Source organism: Schistocerca piceifrons, chromosome 6 (genome assembly GCF_021461385.2).
Source record: "Schistocerca piceifrons isolate TAMUIC-IGC-003096 chromosome 6, iqSchPice1.1, whole genome shotgun sequence".
In the NCBI taxonomy this organism is placed as follows: Eukaryota; Metazoa; Arthropoda; class Insecta; order Orthoptera; family Acrididae; genus Schistocerca; species Schistocerca piceifrons.
In genome coordinates this window covers 94,994,517-95,016,236 of record NC_060143.1, presented here as the reverse complement: position 1 = coordinate 95,016,236, position 21,720 = coordinate 94,994,517, and the positions used below count along the sequence as shown (strand labels likewise).

General features: G+C 44.5%; 1 protein-coding gene and 1 non-coding gene across 2 annotated transcripts in view; one reads left to right on the top strand and one right to left on the bottom strand.

Annotated features, from left to right (window-relative positions):
* Positions 1–21,720, bottom strand: part of LOC124803163 (transcriptional regulator ERG homolog) — an 81,404-nt gene that overhangs the window by 6,789 nt on the left and 52,895 nt on the right. The gene's annotated exons all lie outside the window — the stretch shown is intronic.
* Positions 6,451–6,524, top strand: Trnat-ugu. Its single transcript has one exon. It is a non-coding gene; the product is annotated as a tRNA-Thr (tRNA).

Below are 21,720 nucleotides of genomic sequence, written 5' to 3'. Positions count from 1 at the left end.
GTGGTTAGTACCACCAAGACTGAAGGCAAACTCCTTGGGGGTCACAAACTGTGCAGGATGTTCAGCTAGATATCCATTCTTAAAGAATGCATCCAGAATCATATATTGCCATAATGGGGTGAGGAGAACTGATGGAATGTGATGGCACGCAACCAAATGCTAAACAGTCTGTCGTGGAGCTTATCGTGAAACTGCCTATTCTTTATGGCATAGCTCCAGATATTGCTATAATAAGTTTTATAGGCCCTGAAAAAAACAAACATATGTCCAGCCCTTCCAAGTGGTATAAATTGCAGTGCCACACACCTTTCATCAGGGATAGTTTTCTCTAAAGGGGTATGATTTGTGTAGGCAGACCAGGAATCGAGCAAAAGCAAGTTATTTTGACTAACTTTTGGCCAAAAGCAGTGCTCACACCATAATTGTAGTTCTCTTACGCCCATTTTCCCACTGTTGCTTGCTGTGACATAAAATATTCCCTATTGCCGATGCAAGATCGTGCACACGAGAAAGAATCATAGGGGGCAGAGCACCTCCAACTTCTCACAGCACAATAAGTAACTTTTCATCCAATTTACGATTCAGATTAACAGTAGGCATAATTGTATACGAATGTATTAGGGTACTGATAGTAGTTGATCTTGATACAAATCTCTTGGTACTTGTAATTTCGAGGGTTCCTTTCATATTCATTCTCTCGTCAAATCCCGATTGCACAGAGTTTGAAACAAAGTCCCTACCGAACGATTGCATAAGTTTATCTCATCTACAAGTTTTCGGGCCGATACCACAGTTTGCTTTGCGTCATGTTCACTGTGTTCGAAATTTCGTTGTTTTACGCCTTCCAGTTCTGTAGCAAAGTTTGAAGTTAATCAACAATCCACTGCTTCCCTTGAAATCGCTGTGATCAGCGTTGCTCGTAATTAGATGTGCATAACGTGATAGGTCACTATAATGCACATCCTGTAAATTGTATCGAGCATCCTTGAAATGAAATACACAAACGCCAGTTTTTGTAACAAGTGCTCCTTGTGCTCCCTTGAATATCCGTAGTTTTTCTTACACACTATACGATCATGTTGCAGCGGACTTGTTCGAAACCTGTTCATAACTGTTTTTTACTACGGCGCGGATGATCTTCCATGTACATAATTATGTTTAGTACCTGCTCCTTGGGCAACGATTTTCCTTTACTACGTTTCACTGAAGACGTAGTTAGCAGCTCCCTGTCTGACAAGAACGATGAAATACTTGGCTCGATACCTGTTTCAATATCACTTTTACTTGTTAAGCACGTATCGTCGTCATTGTACTCCTCATGTACATTGCCCACACAGTCGAGCGTATACGACACCACACTTTCCACTGACTCACTTGCAGAAGCGCTAATATTCCATTTACCACTTCTGTCTCACCCTGTGATATTCCTTGTGTTCCTTTTTGACAAAATGTGAACTTCGGCATCTATTGTTGTAGATATAATGCAGTGTTTGGTTTGTCAATCGTTACCATTGCTCAGCTTTGTATCGACTCCAACTACGCTCCGTAGCGTCATGCTATGCTCACCATTGGATACCTCCTGTCCCGCCCGCCCCTTATCACCATTAGCAGTCACTACTGTGGTTGCGTGGTATCGAGCATGTGGATGCTGTAAACATCATTGGCCTTTTGCAACCCCGCACTCGAGGGATTCCTTGTTAGAGACCAAAAATATTTTCTTTTCCCTGAAGATATGTCTTTCTTGAAAACGACACACTGTGTTATATTTGCTAGGAGCTCCTCAGTTCAATCACGAAGCTAGTCACATATTCCACGCACTCGTATTTTATTCATTAGTCGACAGTGCTGAACTACATCGAATGCTATCCAAAAATGAAGAAACAGAGCAACAACCTGGGAATTTGTATTTACTGCCTTCGACGAACAAAGCGAGCTGCATTTCACCGTATCTTTATTTATTTATTACGATATCGATATTGGTTCATACAGACAGATGACATCTGCTGTCTCCAGAAATCATTATTAGTGAGTTTAATGATCGATTCATAGTGCTCCTCATGGAGATCAATTGACACTATACTGAACTTCGACGCAAGTCACTTCACTTTGCCCAGAACTGAACGGCGAAAGCGAGGTTATGAGATCACGCCCGTGATACAAAAATTATGAAATTTTAGCAGAGTTAAGGGACTACCAATGATAGCGGAGTTTATTCATAGCCAGAGCGAAAATCATCATGAATTATCTTGACAAATGTTGGTCTGAAACTTTTACACTCTGCTGGGAAGTGAAAAAATAGCAAAAGCGTGTTGCAAACATTTCAAAACATCAATACAGTTTTGCACGATCAAGCCGATTCGAATCCTGGAGGTGGATGCAATTTTCGCTGCCAGCCGGCAAGGGGAGGACAGGTGGCAGCGTGAAGTTCCTAACAACCGGTCTTCCTGCCAATGTCACGGATTCAACACCAAACTGCCCCGCAGTGTCTCGTGAAGCGAGGGCACGTAACTATGTTGATGGCGATCTGTCCGTCAGATGGGGACGTTAACATCGAGCGCCCTCTTGGAGGAATAGGCTATATGGCGGCACTGGGTTCCACTCTCTCCCTTCTCTCATCATCATACGACAGAAACACAACACCATATTATACACACACTTACATACACTCAAAAAACAGGACAATGAAACTCCCCCATATCCGCAAAGTTAGAGGGACCATCTGTGCGAGGGGCGAGAGAACTCATTTTCGGCTGGGCGGTTGTACCCAACCCTTGGTGTCCCCCAGCCAACATTGCCATACGACTTTATATATTTTCCCGAGAAAAAAAAAATATATCAAACTATTTTTAGAAGTCAGTATAAAGTACATTTTTACTACACATTGTGTTTTATTTACTGTCTAAATACCAAATAACGTGAAAAAACTGTATTTTTCTCCTTTCAGAGCTCTGACTTTTGGCTCTTAAGAAAAGTTTTTATTAACCAAAATTGTTTCTTCTATTTAATTTATTATTTATGCAGCATATCAGTAGGCTTTTTCTTTGTCCAAGTATGGGTAGTGGAAAACCTAGGCAATTTTTCGCTTCCAGACTTCTAGTATCTTTCCGTAGGAAAAATATCCAAGTCTCACGCAACCTTCGTAACGTGTCTCAAGAGAAATAAATGAATTAATAAAATAAAACAAAATAAAGATTAAGACTTCACAAAATCGACTATTGTAACGTGCGATCGATGCGAGAATAGGTGGAGTTCCGATGCTATCAGAGGATGTCACTTTCCCCCCACCAACGTCAAAACTTTTCTTTCATTCCGCGAATCCTCGACGTTGATGCCCGTTTCCTGTCGTCCCGTTCCGTTGACGATGTGTGGGGATGTTATGATTTGAAATGCGTTGTGGAACGTTTTGAGATTGCCGCGCTTTCCGTTTTGTGAAGTATAGCGTGAATCAGCTTTAAACTCGTTTTGTACTTCTACAATAGACAGACGTCTGCGATGTAAAGCTATAATTTTAGAGGACTGAGCTGATGCGGATGTGTGCAGTAATTAAAGGAGAGTCTTGTGGAAGAGTTATTATTGTGATAGGTCACTGTTATTACCCATTTGGGAGGGAGTGCGACTGTATTATTTTAGCTTCAATTTGCAGTGATGTCTGCAACGGCTAAAGACGGCGACATGCCTTACGTCTGTCATTCCCGTTTTCTTTACACTGACAGAGGTCGCTTCGGCGGTTGAGAGAAGCTGCCACGTAACATTCGCTACTGAAGGATATTCAAGGATACTCCATCCATTGGAATCCTCGCTGCATGGTCCGACTTCGGTTTGTTTGTCACGTCCGACATAAATAAAATAATGTTGAGCAGAAAATCAATGAGGCAGTCAACAAATCTCTTACAGTTAAATATATTTACATATAACCCACACAATGCAATGCTTACTACAGTGAGAAGGATAGCACGATTCAAGATTATGTGAATTCATGTCATCTCATAAATGAACTACATGACTAATATGAAACAGTGTGCGAGGAGATATGACGACAATTTGTAACAGGACTTCACCTGACTTGTAAATTTTGCAGAAATGATCCGCAGATAGTTTCACGGAATCAGTTTGTTGTTGCGACATTAAGTTGTTACGTAACACAACTGTGAGTTTGGTTATGCAACAACACGCAGCGCTTTAGCTGCTACAGCACACATTCTTGGAAGTACTTGGAGTAGACACATCCTAGCTCACTGGTTCCCTCCCTTTCTGAGTCCGTTATCTCTGAGTGCAGCCACGCATCAGCTAGTACGCCCTCCCCCTCTTGACCCCCCACCCCCACCCTGCCAACATCAACACTGGCACCTAACTAAACTTTAATACTAACAAAATTTGTTTTATAGAATGATGAAGCAGCTCTGAGTACATCTCTGGCGCTATCTATAAATTACTCTGAGAAAAGAAAGCTAACTAACCACATAGAGGATAGACACTTCTTCCACTGCACCACTCTGCACCCTAACGATACGTGCTTTACCCACACCCTGCAGTCAAATTTGAAATCAAGCAAGTTAAAATGTGTGCATTGTACACAGCTTGTAAATCACTTGATTGCTGGCGCCTTACTTCTGAACTGACATAAATTGGGAGACTTCAGGCTGCCAATTCTTTGCTATCGCCACTGCCACTATAATAATAATAATAATAATAATAATAATAATAAGTAGAAGAAGAATAATACTGTCTCGGTCCTCTAGGAATGTTTTGTCGTCATTACATAGTTATTGTTGTGTTGTGCTGTCAATTAGTTCTTATATTTGTTACGAAATGAATAATGAAGCAGTTCTGATCCTTTGCGGGAACTACTTATAGCTCGGAGAAGGCAATGTCACGAGATACGTAAGCATATGTAACGTATACGACTCACCGTCAGTCGTAGCGTGTATGAGTATCCTGTTTGTAGTGGGTGGCCTATGTGACATAAATGATGTTCACACATATGTTTCATAAGCTGCACGGTAACCCCTCCACCACATCGTGTGGCGTGTTATGCCAATATTTTTCAAAATAATTTAGTTTCTTGACCAAAACAGAACCGAACCCTTTTGTTTCCACTCCTCAGGAAATTTGCTTACCGCCATGTTCGGAACCAGTGATCTAGCTCGCTTCCGCGGCGATAACACCTATACACTTCCACTTATTCCCAGCAATGAAGAAGTGGTTGGCTATGCAGCGTTTTGATGACGACGCACAGCTTCAAGAAGAGGTAACCACGTGGTTGAAGGCGCTGGCGGCCGAATTTTACGACGAAGGAATTTCCAAGCTCGTCCATCGCTACGATAAGTGCCTTAATTTAAATGGCAACTTGTAGAAAAGTAGTATTTAAGTGTGGCTTTCATCTGTACATAATTAAAAAAATTTCCAATACTTTATTTATTTTTAATTCCAAAACGTAATGTACTTTGTGGATAGCCCTCGTATTTAAACCTAACTAACCTTAGGACATCACACACATCCATTCCCGAGGCAGGATTCGAACCTGCGACAGTAGTGGTCGCGCGGTTCCAGACTGTAGCGCCTAGAACCGCTCGGCCACTCTGGCCTGCTACGTGCCTGTGTGCTTGTCAAGTGTATCAGAAATAAGAAAAAGAACCGAAATGGCAGACACCACTGCATTAATCGCAAATGGAGTATTACTTATGAGTGCTTTTCTCCAATTTAGTGGCTTTCGGGCCGTGCCCATGTAGCCATATCAAGAGCAATATCAATTATGACGATACGAAAATAAGAACAACACAACACTCGGTTCCCGAGCAAAGAAAATCTTCGACCCGGCCAGGAACCGAACCTGGGCCCCTTCGCATAGCAATGTGCTCTGCTGACCGCGCAGCTGCCGAGGCGGACTACTTATTTGTTAACACACCGTCTGTAGTAACCGTACGTGACAGTGGCTGGCGCCTGTTCTCTAACTGGATGACAAGGTTCTGGAATCGGTGCCAGTTTAAGATCCGAGCGACACAAACAGTCTGTACAGGGTTTAACGCAGCTAATGGCGAAAACCGACGCTGGTGGGAAGTGTAGATAACACCCACAGAAGCAAAAACGTCTCACTAAACAGTGTGCCGCGGACGATCGGTTTGCGAGACAACGCGAAGGTGCGTTTGCACGTCGCCACTGGCATCAGCACGGTATTTTGTCCTGGTCAGTGTAAATGTATCTGAAATGTAAACTTTCCAATTAAGTCCCCATCCAACTGGGCTCAAATTTCACCCAAGGCCTGCTTTAACTAGAAATACAGCACTGTTTGGACACGCTAATGTTATTACAATGAAATGAATACCCCTAGCTGCATACATGCGTTGATATAAATCAACGGGGACAGTTGAAAGTGTGTGCTCCGACTGGGACTCGAACCCGGAATCTCCTGCTTACATGGCAGACGCTCTATCCATCTGAGCGTCCTCTTTGTCCTCGGTGGCTCAGATGGATAGAGCGTCTGCCATGTAAGCAGGAGATCCCGGGTTCGAGTCCCGGTCGGGGCACACATTTTCAACTGTCCCCGTTGACTTACATCAACGCCTGTATGCAGCTAAGGGTATTAATTTCATTGTAATTTCATTCTAACGAGCTGCACGGTCACCGATGGTATCTGTTCTTTCGGAACATACCATATATAGGGTATTACAAAAAGGTACGGCCAAACTTTCAGGAAACATTCCTCACACACAAAGAAACATAAAGAAATAAAATAAGTTATGTGGACATGTGTCCGGAAACGCTTACTTTCCATGTTAGAGCTCATTTTATTACTTCTCTTCAAATCACATTAATCATGGACTGGAAACACACAGCAACAGAACGTACCAGCGTGACTTCAAACACTTTGTTACAGGAAATGTTCAAAATGTCCTCTGTTAGCGAGGAAACATGCATCCACCCTCCGTCATATGGAATCCCTGATGCGCTGATGCAGCCCTGGAGAATGGGGTGTTGTATCACAGCCGTCCACAATACGAGCACGAAGAGTCTCTACATTTGGTACCGGGGTTGCGTAGACAAGAGCTTTCAAATGCTCCCATAAATGAAACTCAAGAAGGTTGAGGTCAGGAGAGCGTGGAGGCCATGGAATTGGCCCGCCTCTACCAATCCATCGGTCACCGAATCTGTTGTTGAGAAGCTTACGAGCACTTCGACTGAAATGTGCAGGAGCTCCATCGTGCATGAACCACATGTTGTGTCGTACTTGTAAAGGCACATGTTCTAGCAGCACAGGTAGAGTATCCAGTATGAAATCATGATAACGTGCTCCATTGAGCGTAGGTGGAAGAACATGAGGCCCAATCAAGACATCACCAACAATGCCTGCCCAAACGTTCACAGAAAATCTGTGTTGATGACGTGATTGCACAATTGCGTGCGGATTCTCCTCAGCCCACACATGTTGATTGTGAAAATTTACAATTTGATCACGTTGGAATGAAGCCTCATCCGTACAGAGAACATTTGCACTGAAGTGAGGATTGACACATTGTCGGATGAACCATTCGCAGAAGTGTACCCGTGGAGGCCAATCAGCTGCTGATAGTGCCTGCACACGCTGTACATGGTACGGAAACAACTGGTTTTCCCGTAGCACTCTCCGTAGAGTGGCGTGGTCAACGCTGCCTTGTACAGCAGCAACTTCTCTGACGCTGACATTAGGTTTATCGTCAACTGCACGAAGAATTGCCTCGTCCATTGCAGCACCGAAGTCAACTTTACCTTCCTTCATTTGGGCCAACTGGCGGTGAATCGAGGAAGTACAGTACATACTGACGAAACTAAAATGAGCTCTAACATGGGAAAAAAATGGTTCAAATGGTTCTGAGCACTATGGGACTTAACATCTATGGTCATCAGTCCCTAGAACTTAGAACTACTTAAACCTAACTAACCTAAGGACATCACACACATCCATGCCCGAGGCAGGATTCGAACCTGCGACCGTAGCAGTCGCGCGGTTCCGGACTGCGCGCCTAGAACCGCTAGACCACCGCGGCCGGCTAACATGGAAATTAAGCGTTTCCGGACACATGTCCAAATAACATCTTTTCTTTATTTGTGTGTGAGGAATGTTTCCTGATAGTTTGCCCGTACCTGTTTGTAACACCCTGTAGAAGTAGATACCCCTGGTGTTGCAAAGCAGCTCAAATTACACTATCAAATAACTCATGTTGCAGAGGTGCCTGACCTGTCAGCGACAGAGGAAATGATCAAATATCTTTTCAAGAAGTCTTTAATGTGTAAGTTCGGTGACTGGAGACAGTCCACGGGAATTCCAGGGGTCAGGCGGCGGGTGAGAAGGAGGAGGAGGAGGAGGAGGGGGAGACAAGGGACCCAACCCTTCGGAGCAGGTCAAATCGTGGTAAATGTCCGGCGTGGTAAATGTCCGCACACCGTCCGGATACTTTCGACCGGCTATCGCGGCTGTGCGCGCCTCTATGGACTGCGGAGCCCCTCTCCCGGAGAGGGCCGCCCCCCCCGCCCCCCCTCCCCGCCCATCCCACAGGCCTCCCACGCACCGCCCGCCGCCGCAGTTCGCGGAAGGCGGCCCCCACTGCGCACTTTTTTGCTGGCGCGCCACCTCTGGCCCCCAGCCGCCGGCACTCACTGGCGCCAGCCGACTGCGCCAGCTGCCCGCCACGAGCGGCCGTTGCTAACCCGCTCTGCTCGCAACGGCGGACCGAAATTAGCGCGCCTACTTCAACAGCCGCCCGCCCCCATTGCAAAGCTAGAATGGCAGGTGACAGTTAGCCGTCACCACTTCCTTTAATGTGCCTACGAAATCCTCTGAACAAAGCAACTAAAATAAATAGAGCCGGAAAGATGGAAATGTTACTGCAAGCCGGCCGTAGTGGCCGAGCGGTTCTAGGCGCTACTGTCTGGAACCGCGCGGCCGCTACGGTCGCAGGTTCGAATCCTGTCTCGGGCATGGATGTGTGTGATGTCCTTAGGTTAGTTAGGATTAAGTAGTTCTAAGTTCTAGGGGACTGATGACCTCAGAAGTTAAGCCCCATAGTGCTCAGAGCCATTTGAACCATTTGAAGAAACAAATAACAATAAATCGAAAAAAACTGCGTTACGGTATGACAGTCGGATTTGGGAATTGAGAATAACGAGGAAGTATTTGAAAAAATTCCGAATATAATAGATATAATTAGAAAATGGACAATTACAGTTTATGGCCACTTAAAAAGAATGGATAACAAGACAAAAAAATCATCTTCTTTGACAAAAGCCTAAAAACCTAAAACTAATAGTTAACAGAAGTTAAGAAGTATCTACAGGAGTTGGCAATGGCAGACAAAGACGCAAAGAACACGCACGAATTCAGGAAAACGGTGCACAAAGTCAGAGGTTTCCCGAAGAAAACACGAAAGAAGAGAGGAGGCCATAGGCAGAGGAAAGAAGAGAACAACAGAGAGGAAGAATGAAGGAGTAGTGGTGATCCAAAGAAAAGAAAAAGAATATTTTGTCTTTCACGTGGTCATGAGGTCCGAAAATTCGAATAATAATAAAAAAAATTGCGTCCATTGTAATTTTATTTTATTGGCGTTGGACCGTGGTCCAAGGCGTAATTCTGAGCCCCACGTTTCGCCTCTAAATGCTGGAGACATTGTCAGAGGCTACAAACACTCGGATAGCAGTTTCAAGCTCAGTAAGCCGAACTGTTTATGTGTATCGAAGCAATGGTCGGGTAGTGACGTTCAAATGGTTCAAATGGCTTTGAGCACCATGGGACTTAACATCTATGGTCATCAGTCCCCTAGAACTTAGAACTACTTAAACCTAACTAACCTAAGGACATCACACACATCCATGCCCGAGGCAGGATTCGAACCTGCGACCGTAGCAGCAGCGCGGTTCCGGACTGAAGCGCCTAGAACCACTCGGTCTCAGCGGTCGGCCCTGTTCAAGGAAACCTCAATGACTGAGCCCAAGTCATGAAAAAAAAAAGCCGTCTGTGTGTTCGATGCGTCGTACCATTTGAGGAAAACAGGCAGAATTGCGTCTCGCCGGATCCCTCCACTCACTTACTGTCAACTTTATTTGTTTCTCGGCCCATTGAAGACGTACAGCTCTTTGTCTCGCTGTGAACAATGACCTTGCGCGATATACTAGAATATGTACTGCACACACTTGGCTTCGCAATGTTCCTAACTAAGCTGAGGACATCACACAACTCCCAGTCATCACGAGGCAGAGAAAATCCCTGACCCCGCCGGGAATCGAAACAGGGCGCGGGAAGCGAGAACGCTACCGCAGGTAGTGATGTCATCAGATTGCTGCCTAAGATCGTGGAGAAAGATACTTAGGAAAGCTGACGGAACCGTGGGCCACCAAGTTTACTGAAAGCCCACTCACATTAATACATACCTTCAAAAACTTCAAATCAGCAACCCATGCAGAAAAAAAGGAATGATTAAAACATTGCTGGACTGGTCTAAAAGGATCTGTCAAACATAGTACTTGGAGAAAGAGCTCGATACTTTAAAATTGCTTTCAGAAGAAACGGTTTCTCTGACAAAGTGACAAGTAGGGCACTACTCCCTGAAAGAGCTTCTGCTGAAAACTGAAAAGGTTTTTCTCTCAGTCGTATAAACACTTACGAATAGTACCAGTCGAGTAGCCTCTTAAGAAGAGACGGTGTTGACACAGCATTTAAACCAATAAGAATGGTTCATGAATATTTGAACTGTGCGAAGGACGTACGCCTGCCGCCTATTATCACAGGAATAGGTCTGTACGAAAACCGTAGCACATGCGGTCAAGTGTACATAGGAACTACAAAAAGAATTAATTCTCTGCTTGAGGAACACCAATTATTAACTGGAAAAACAGGGATAAAGCTGCAGTAGCAGATCGTGCACTGAGACCAGGGTACCATCAAATTCCTTTCTCCGAGATTTTCTCAAGATCCAATCATTACTACGCTAGGATTTACAGAGAGGCCACAGAAATTCAAAAGCACAAAATCAATTTCAACAGAAAAGGATTGCAGTCATGCTAGTTGTGGGCCTCAGCGTTAGATACAGCAAAAACGCCGACTCTTCCCCTCTATATAACCTCCGTAACGATAATACGCGCCGGTCCGATGACGTCACGAAGCGACCGTTGCATGGGTGCACATAAAAAGTTCGGCTCGCTGAGCTTATTTAAATCTGAAACTGCTATCTGAATCTTTATAGCCTCTGATGATGTGTCTATCGGTGGAAGACGAAAGATCAGGTAAAGAAATATGTCTCTGCTTACGTCCTAATGCCCATAAAACAGAATCACCAAGGCCGCAAATACCGGTCACGTAAGCCTGCATTCTGTGAATTATATAACCGAGCGAGGTGGCGCAATGGTTAGCACACTGGATTCGCATTCGGGAGGACGACTATTTAATCCCGCGTCCGGCCATCCTGATTTGGGTTTTCCGTGATTTCCCTAAATCGCTCCAGGCAAATGCCGGGATGTCTCCTTTGGAAGGGCACGGTAGACTTCCTTCCTCGTCCTTCCTTAAACCAAGAGACCGATGACCTCGCTGTTTGGTCTCCTCCCCCAAATAAACCAACCCATCACCGAAGGTAACATTGTGAATAATAATCTGTTGACATCAATGCTTAGTACGTCGCTTAAGCATGACGTGCAAGAAATTTCAGCGCAGAGAAACACATTATTTGAAAAGGATGCCTCTGACAACTGGAGAAGTAAATGTATCATGAGATTCATCTAAGAACAATAAAAGTAACGAGCTATCTCAACTCTGACAACGTTATAACTGAAACAGTACAAAACCGTATTGGCGCACATTCCGGTCAGTACTTCACGACTGTGAACGCACGTGTGTAGACTGTGGTCACTACACTACATGAGCGTGTGGCGTATGACTGAGGCAAGCGCCGTTTCCCCGTATGCGTCCGGGAATCCGCCTCTCCGTTATAACTTCTTTAGTGAACAGCTGAAAAGTATCCTGTGTCAAGCAAAGCTTGTTGTTGATACCGGAAGTCCACGGAATTTTCGAGATATTCTACAGTGTGTCCACAAAGTCTGGGCACATGGGAGATTCTAATAAATTCTAGTAAATATTCTATAAATACTAATAAATAAATAATAATAAAATAAATCCTTATAGTTTTAATACATTTTGTTCCTTTTTTCCAGCCCGAATGATGGCTCTATCTACAGAAGATCCAGTGGCTGATGACAATTTTCCTCACTAGATTGGGAGAAGAGGTCATGTGGACTGGTCCGCTCGTTTGCCAGTCCTTTCTCCCCTTGATTTCTTGTTCTGGGGTAGAGAAAGTTTATTCGACGAAGATTACATATTTAAACCACCTGACAGAACGCATTACGAGTCAGTGCGCTAAAATCGACGGCAATTCAGACCTATTCAATTGAGTTCACCTTAATCTTGCAAAGCGCATCAAATTATACATCGAAAAGCACGGAGATCACGTTGAAAATACAGGGTGTACCAAAAAAAAATCATAACTATTATGTTATTTGAGATATGTGAACAGTCTCTCGAGTTTTACATGGTTCCCGTTAGGTATCAGCAGTGCGCGCCCACTTTAGTTCTAGTAAAAATGGTCTCGGGACAACAAAAAGCGTTTTGTGTTCTACGTTTTCTGCATTGCGGGTGAATAACAACTTTCGTAGTACTATGGTGTGGATCCTCCTACAGCACAGAGCATTAGACGATGGCATGAACTATTCCGAGGAACAGGTTGTTTGCGTAAAGGCAAATCGCCGGGCCGTCCCAGAGTGTCTGACACAGACGTCAAACGCTAGGAGTCCGCAGAAATCCGTTCGCCGTGCAGGTCGACAGCTCAGCATGCTTCCGACGTCCGTCTGGCGTGTGTTGCGTCAACGTTTTCGCATAAAACCGCACAAAATTCAGCTACTGCAAGCTCTTCGTGAAGGTGGCAAACAACAAGGTGTGGAGTTCTGTAATTTCGTTCTTGGCAAGGTGGTGGATGACAGTTTTTTCCACACTTAGTGTTTAGTGACGAGGCAACATTCCATTTAAATGGAAAGATAAACGGTCATAATGTGAGAATATAGGGTACGGAACAACCACATGAAGTTTAGAACACGAGAGGGACTCTCCAAAATTTAATGTGTTTTGAGCAGTTTCTCAGGGAAAGGTGTATGGTCCATTTTTCTCTGCTGACAACACTGTTACAGGAAGCACATATCTCGATATGCTTGAGAACTTTCTTTTCCCACAACTGGAGACTGATTCGAACGACTTCATTTACCAGCAGGATGGGGCACCACCACACTGGCATCTGGAAGTGCGGGAATTTTTAAATCGAAGGATTTCTGAACGATGGATCGGTCGCACTGGACCAAATGATTCAGCCTTACATTACTGGCTTCCAAGGTCATTGGACCTGATTGTATGTGATTATTTCTTGTGGGGTCTATAAAGCACTCTGTTTATGTGCCTCCGTTACCAACAACAATGAATGAATTGAGACATCGCATAACAGCAGCTGTTCAAAGGGTTCAAATGGCTCTGAGCATATGGGACTTAACATCTGAGGTCATCAGTCTCCTAGAACTTAGAACTACTTAAACCTAACTAACCTAAGGACATCACACACATCCATGCCCGATGCAGGATTCGAACCTGCGACCGTAGCGGTCGCGCGGCTCCAGACTGTAGCGCTTAGAACCGCTCGGCCATAACAGCAGCTGTGGAAGCTGTAACTCAAGACATGCTCACTGCAGTGTGGGAATAATTTGACTACCGCATTGACATATGCCGTGCAGACTTTATGGACACCCTATACTTTATTATCCGAAAGTCAGCTGAGAAACTGTGAATTTGCGTACGTAAAAACGTAAACGCTTAAAGTAAAAAACGCTTTGGAGATGCGGGTCACGAACTCCATGATGCCACGCTGAGATTCATTGGAAGAATGTTAACGAAATGTATTTCATCCCCGAAAGTTGTGGCTTAAAAAAGCTTCGTTCAACCAATTCTTGAGCAGGGGAGAGTGTTGTGCCTGGAGAACAGTGTGTGTAGCAATACATGATGTACTTTGGTCGATACTTCGGTCTAGTGACTGATGTTAGAATCCCACGAAGGAATGCGCTCTAGAGACCGGCGTAAGCAACTTCTGGCATTTTCTACAGTTTTTGTCGTTATGAGACATGAAGTTGTGTTTTGCGCAGCATTTTTAAGTATTTCATGTCCTACTCATTTAAGTGCTGTGTAATAGCCTATGTTCCAGGAGGATTAGTTAGTACTTAGTGATACCACAGGAACGATCATTAGAAGTAAAAACTCTTGTAAAAAAGGGCTCTAAAACGCATACCTTAAGAGCTATGATCACTCGTTCAGTATAAAGAATGGTTTTCATATCAGGGAGGATGAACAAGTGCTCACAGCTTTTAAGGTGTGCACGTCAGAGCCCACGTTTACAATACAATTTTTTCTCATTTTGCTCCGTACTACCTCCTTGCAAAACAAGGAATGTTTACCATTTTTTTTTCTTCGAATGATCGTTTCTGTCATGCCCCTGAATACTGACCATTCTGCGTGTGACACCCTGTATATGAAAACTATTTGGAATATATTTCTAATTCTTCAGGTAGAGAATTCTGTGGTGAGTAAAATGCTATACGCTTTTAGAACTATTTACATAACGTGTGAATAATTAAGCCATACTGTCATGCACCATCCTGTACTTCGACGCGGAGAAAGGTCTTTTAAAGTGGAACGTGTGATAATTGCAAATGTTATGAATTTTTTTTAAATTTCTTAACAATTGTACTTGTCTTGAAATTGGAAATTTGTGTTAGTTTCGAACAGCTTGTATTTCAAAATGTATTTAACTTGTAAATGGCTTGAGATAATTCTTCTACTTAATTTGACTTCACTTGCTGCTTGGTGTTTAGTAGAGTAGTAATGTAACAGATTGTCTATTAAATAAGGTTTCGTCGATTGTAAGGCTCTTACATTTCAGTCGAATATTTTTTCGTAGATACATGGCCATGTTGTACCTTGTAACATGTTATACGTTAGTAAAAACCCTTAATTTTCCAGAGTAATTTTCGTAGTATCAGAAAAAAGACTGAGGCGCATAAAAAGTAATGCCATCATTTAAAAATGAATAACAAAATATATTAAACTTCTATTACAGAGCTGGCTAGAAGCGAAATTGTGAAAAGTCTTCTAAGGTACAATACTCTCCCCCCACTGTTGGTCAGTTTGGGGCGCCTACTAGGTTTGGTTGACAGAAGAGGTTGAGAAGTTCCAACGAAGAGCGGTGCGTTTTGTCGCTGAAATGTTTAGCAGGCGTGAGAGCATTAAAGAGATGCTCAACAAACTCTAGTGGCAGGCGCCACAAGAGAAGCTTTGTGCATCACGGAGACGCTCGCTACTGGAATTTCGAGAGGGCACTTTCCAGGAAGAGTCGGGCAGCATACATTACTTCTTCCCACACACGTCTCTTGAGATGACCACTAGGAGAAAGTTCGAGAAATTAGAGCTAACACAGAGGCTTGCCGACCCTTGTTCTCCCCGCGCACCATCCTACAGCTACATCTATGTGATTACTCTGCAATTAACACTTAAGAACCTGGCGGAGGATTAATTGAACCAGATTTAGACTATTTCTCTACTTTCTCTACCGTTACACCCTCCAAAACGTGCGAGCTCTGATCATTCTATTTTATTACGATGACCGTTTCTTCCTATGTAGATTCGCGCCAGCAAAATAGTTTCACATTCAGAGGAGAAACTTGATGATTGAAATTTTGTGACAAGATATCGCCGCAACGAAAAATGCGTTTGGTTGAATTATTACCATCCAATTGCGTATAATATCGGAGAGTCTCGTTCCTCTACTTAGCAATAATACAAAATGAGCTGCCCTTCTTGGAAATTTCTCGATGTCCTCCGTCAATCCCCTTATCGTGCAGGAAAACTCCAGAAGAGGACGGACGTGCTTAGCGTAGGCAGTCTCTTAAGCAGACCTGCAGCATCTACCAAGTGTTTCGCCAGTAAAACACACTCTTTGGTTCGCCTTCCCCACAACTTTATCTATGTGACCGTTTCAATTTAACTTGTTCGTAGTTGGAATCGCTATGTTTTTAGTGAATTCACTGCCTTTACATTTGTAAACCGAAATTTAACGGATTCCATTTAGGACTCATGTAGATGACTTTTTTTTTCCTTTATTGAATTTCGATTCCCCCCGAAGGGGGCTGGTTGGCAGCAGCTCAGTACGCTGGTCTTCGGCCTACAGAATTTTTAAAACATAAGAAACAATAAAAGCAGGCGATAAAACGGCGACTTAAATTGTAAAACAGCGGGAAATTGTGGAAAGTTAAAACATAACACAAAGGGTGGGCGATGCTAATAAAGTACACAGGAAGCAGACAGGTAAAATAGTAGACAGACAATAAAAAAAAAAACACGGCGACAGTCTGGTTTCTGTTCGCAAGAGATATAAAAATCACACCCAGAGGCAGTATAATGTCCGTCCGCAACACTTTGGAAAAGGCGCACAACACTTACCAATCACTGGAAACACTGCACTAAAAAGTCGGCACGAAGATGACACACCACAGCCAAGGGCAGATGGGGGAGGGGGAGTAGATGACCTCACACTTTTCATTATGTAGAGTCAGTTGCCACTTTTCGCACCATAGAGGTACTATGTATAGATAATTTTACAATTGGTTTGATCTTCTGATGACTTTACTAGAAGGTAAACGACAGCATCACCTGCAAACAACCTACGAGGGCTGATCAGGTGGTCTCCTGAGTCGTTTATATAAGAGGTTCATTCGAATGAAACCTGGTCAGTGCGTCTACTTTTACCTTACATGTAAGGTGGCACCACGTAACTGCGGGTATGGTGGCGCCATCTATTGGTAGAGGGACTGACGCGGGCGCACCGTTTGATGCTGCATAGCGCCGGTGTGGTTTCACGCCGACGAGAAGGTGGTCACGCAAGTTATCGTCCACTACCGAACATGCAGGCGAGTAAGCAGGAACCGTGAGGAGTGATTCGATTTTTGGCGGTGGAAGGAGTTGGAGGCCGTGAAATGTACCGACGGATGAAGGCTGTGTACAACGAGTACAGTCTAAGTCATTCAAGTGTTGTGGAATGGCGCAAACGATTCCTGGAGGGACGCGAGTCACTGGAAGACGATGCTCGTCCTGGACAGGCTCAAATGTTCAAATGTGTGTGAAATCTTATGGGACTTAACCGCTAAGGCCATCAGTCTCTAAGCTTACATACTATTTAACCTAAATTATCCTAAGGACCAACACACACCCATGCCCGAGGGAGGACTCGAACCTCCGCCGGGACCAGCCGCACAGTCCATGACTGCAGCGCCCAGACCGCTCGGCTAATCCCGCGCTGGACAGGCTCATCGTGTCATCACACCAGAAATGGTTTCGGAAGTGAATGCTTTAGTCTTGGACAACCACAGAATCACCGTGGGCGAGATCCATCGGTTACTGGGTATTAGCGTGGGCACCGCCCACACCATAATACATCAACACTTGAACTTTCGAAAAATCTGTGAGCAGTGGGTTCTCCACCAACTGACCGCCAAACAGCGCAATACTCGAATGGCGCTGTCTTTGAGTCATATGCTACGTTATCATGAGGGGGAATACGGCTTTCTGTCGCGTGTTGTCACACGTTGCGAAACATGGTGTCAACATTTTGAACCGGAAAGCAAGCAGCAGAGCAAGCAGTGGAAACATGCTACTTCACCACCTCCAAAGAAATCAATGGCCGCATACACCACTTCTGGTAAGGTCATGATGTCCTTCTTTTTTGACCACAAGGACGTACTGCTTGTCAAGTTCCTGGAACGGGGAACCACCATCAATGCCCAGCTTATCAAACCACTTCACAGAACCTTAGACGACCCATCAAGTCGAAACGCCGAGGCATGTTGTCCAATGGCGTTACGCTCCTGCGAGATAATGCCCTCCCACACTCGGTCAATGCGGTGAAGACGGCATTGCAGCAGTTTCGTTGGGAAACGCTGGAACATCCACCGTACAGTCCCGACCTTTCACCATGTGACTTTCATGTGTTTGAACTTCTAAAACAAGGACGTCTCTTCGCAACGGATGATAAAGTGTATGACTAGGTCCAGGCCTGGATCCGACAGCAGCCTACTAACTTCTTCAAGGTTGGGATCGACCGGCTCGTGTCGCAATGGGATAAATGTGCCAACAGTTTTGGCGACTGTTTTTGAGTATGTGTACTGTGGATAACTACATTTTTGAGTTAATAAAATCGTTACCTTTACTGTACGCTAGTGACCGAGTTTCATTTGAATGCCCCTTACAGATATTGTAGAGCAGAGGGCCCATAAAGACTTTCTCACGAACCACCAGAAATCACTTCCATTATACTCGATGAATTTTCGTCACTTACTACGAACTGTGACCTCTCTTACAGGAAATCACGAATCCAGTCGCACAACTGAGGCGATAATTGTGAGGAACGGCGTCAAAAGCCTTCTGGAAATGTAAAAACATAAAACGAATTTGAGATATCCTGTCGATAGCACTTATTACTTTGTTCACAAGAACGATATTTTCTGAATCCGTGCTGACTATGTGCCAATAAATCGTTTTCTTCGAGCACTTCATAATGCTAGAACACGGTATAGGTTCCAAAATCCTACTACAAATATACATCGGTGAGACGAGTCTGTAATTCAGCGTATTACTCCTGTTTCCTTTCCTGAGTAGCGGTGTGACCTATGCAACATTCCAGTCTTTAGGTACGTATCTTTCGTCGAGAGAGCGGTTGTATGTGATTGCTAAGTATGGAGCTCTTATATATGAAAGTAACCTAATCTGTATACAAGCTGGACTTGCCTCTGTTACGCGATTTAAGCTACTTAGTCACACCGAACATATCTAGACCTACTTCTAAGCTACCCATACGCGAATGGAACAGCGAAGGGGGAAAATGACAGCGACAATAGAAATACCCTGTGCCACAGACGGGAGTACAGTAGTATGCGTAGTTGTAGTGTGCGAGATCGGATATTGAATGAATTCGATCCCTTCCCGGCCACACTATTATTTTTTTTTTGCTATCGTCTATTGTATATTTTACCTTGGACAGAGCTTTGTTAATCTGAAAACTGCCGAGGTGCACCAACATTCCGGTTTAACTGACTCGGTATTCAACTCACAAGACACAGAAAGGAGAACACCTAGCCTCTCGAACAGGAACATGTGTAGGAAAACATTACTGGATACAAACAAATGTGTGGACTGACGAGTGGGGGTCACCAATAAATGCGAAGGAATGCGAACCCATGCGGTTGGAACGCTAGTGTGGATCGACACTTTTGTGCGGAAGCCGTCGAATGTGAAAACAGAAAACCTGGTTGTGGCAGCAGGCTGATCTGTAGCTTATCACGAGGTCTAGGTTGGGTTAGAATGCGACAGTGTGGTTGTGAACTGGCGAAGCAAGGGAGTGCGTAAGCAGAAACTCTACCCGAAGTTCAAATGTGTGTGAATTCCTAAGGTACCAAACTGCTGAGGTCATCGGTCCCTAGACTTACATACTGCTTAAACTAACTTATGGTAAGAACAACAGACACACCCATGCCCGAGGGAGGACTCGAACTTCCGGCGGGAGGGTCCGCACAATCCGTGACATGGCGCCTCGAACCACGCGGTTTCCCCACGCGGCGCTACCTGAAGTGTCCAGAGCTCTCCAGAAATGTCAAGACATTCCATTTCCGCACGAGCGTCACAAACTCGAGCTTACATCGTTGGACTGTTTTGCGGGCTGGAGATATTACACGAGTCAGCAGTGACAATCTTTGTAGAGATGCATCCTCGCTCCTTGTATTCCACCACTACGTTTGCACCGTAGAATTACAGATCACATTTACATCATCGACCACCAGCCCTCTCCCCTTTTCTCGTAAATGGTTCTTAACTTTTCAGGCCCGCTGCGATGCTCTTACCAGGCTGAAACACCAGCTAACGCCACATGACTCCTCTGAGAAGTGTCCTCGACTAAAGTTCAAGAAAAAGTTTACTTATTGTGTATCTGTTCAGCTCAGTCTAAAATTGATTTGTTTTACCGATTAACTGGCCACGGGGACTGATCGAGAAACTGTGTTGCAGCTTACCAAACTATAAGACAGATAAGAGAAACTTTTTAAATGATTGAGTCGATGTCATTTGCTACTTACAAATATTTATTTGCACAAATACGTTTCGAGCACTCACTTTGGGGGGTGGTGGTTAGTGTTTAACGTCCCGTCGACAACGAGGTCATTAGAGACGGAGCGCAAGCTCGGGTTAGGGAAGGATTGGGAAGGAAATCGGCCGTGCCCTTTCAAAGGAACCATCCCGGCATTTGCCTGAAACGATTTAGGGAAATCACGGAAAACCTAAATCAGGATGGCCGGAGACGGGATTGAACCGTCGTCCTCCCGAATGCGAGTCCAGTGTGCTAACCACTGCGCCACCTCGCTCGGTGAGCACTCACTTGATCGTCACCAGCAACGCACGTGGGTATGTTTTGGTTCGTTGAATTAGCTCCTTATTATTTAACACTATCTGTATTTCAGTTTACGTAATATCACGAATATAAAACATTCTGGTGAAACTAGAGCTCTCCATAGGGCGAGCGTCATCTAAGACTGTATAGCACAAGGTGTACAACTTTGCTTCCGCCGTTTTTTCCCCAACATTTGAGGCTTTAATGAAACAAATTGGTTACACAAGTATCATTCAAAGTTTTTTCCATCGCTGGCGACTTCTTCATGAGATCGGAAGTGTTGGTCAGTCAGGCCATGCGCCATTGCTCTAAACAGGTGATAGAGGGAGCAATGTCTGGAGAATACGGCGGGTGGGGTAGGACTTCCCATTTTAACGTTTCCAAGTACGTTTTGACCTCTTTTGCAACATGGGGTCGAGCGCTGTCGTGCTGCAAAATCACTTTATCGTGCCTCTCGCTGTATTGCGGCCGTTTGTCTTTTAATGTTCTGCTCAAATGCATTAACTGCGTTCGATAACGAGCACTTGTGATTGTTTCACTTGGTTTTAACACCTCATAGTACACGACGCCGAGCTGGTCCCACCAAATGCAGAGCATGATCTTGGAGCCGTGAATATTCGGTTTCGCCGTCGACGTGGAAGCATGGCCGGGATATCTCCATAATTTTTTGCGTTTAGGGTTATCGTAATGAACCCATTCGTCGTCCCCGGTCACAATGCGATGCAGAAATCCCTTCCGTTTTTGCCTCTGAAGCAACTGTTCACAAACACACAAACGCCGTTCAACGTCTCTAAGTTTCAGCTCACACGGGACCCAAGTTCCTTCTTTCTGAATCATACCCATAGCCTTGAGGCGTTTTGAAATGGCTTGCTGTGTCACTAATCGTGCCAATTCTTCTTGAGTTTGACGCGAGTCTTCACTCAGCAATGTCTCCAATTCTGCATCTTCGAAAACATTCTCTCTTCCACGACTATGCTGGCCTACGACGTTAAATTCACAGTTCTTGAAGCGTTGAAACCACTCACGACACGTTCTTTCACTAATGGCGTCCTTACCATACGTACCTGAGAGCATTCGCTGAGACTCAGCCGCTGTTTTCTTCATAAAACAGTAACACCTCCCGTAAATGACGAGAATTAGGCCCGTAAACTGATATTTTCAATCAAGAACAACTTTATGATGCAGT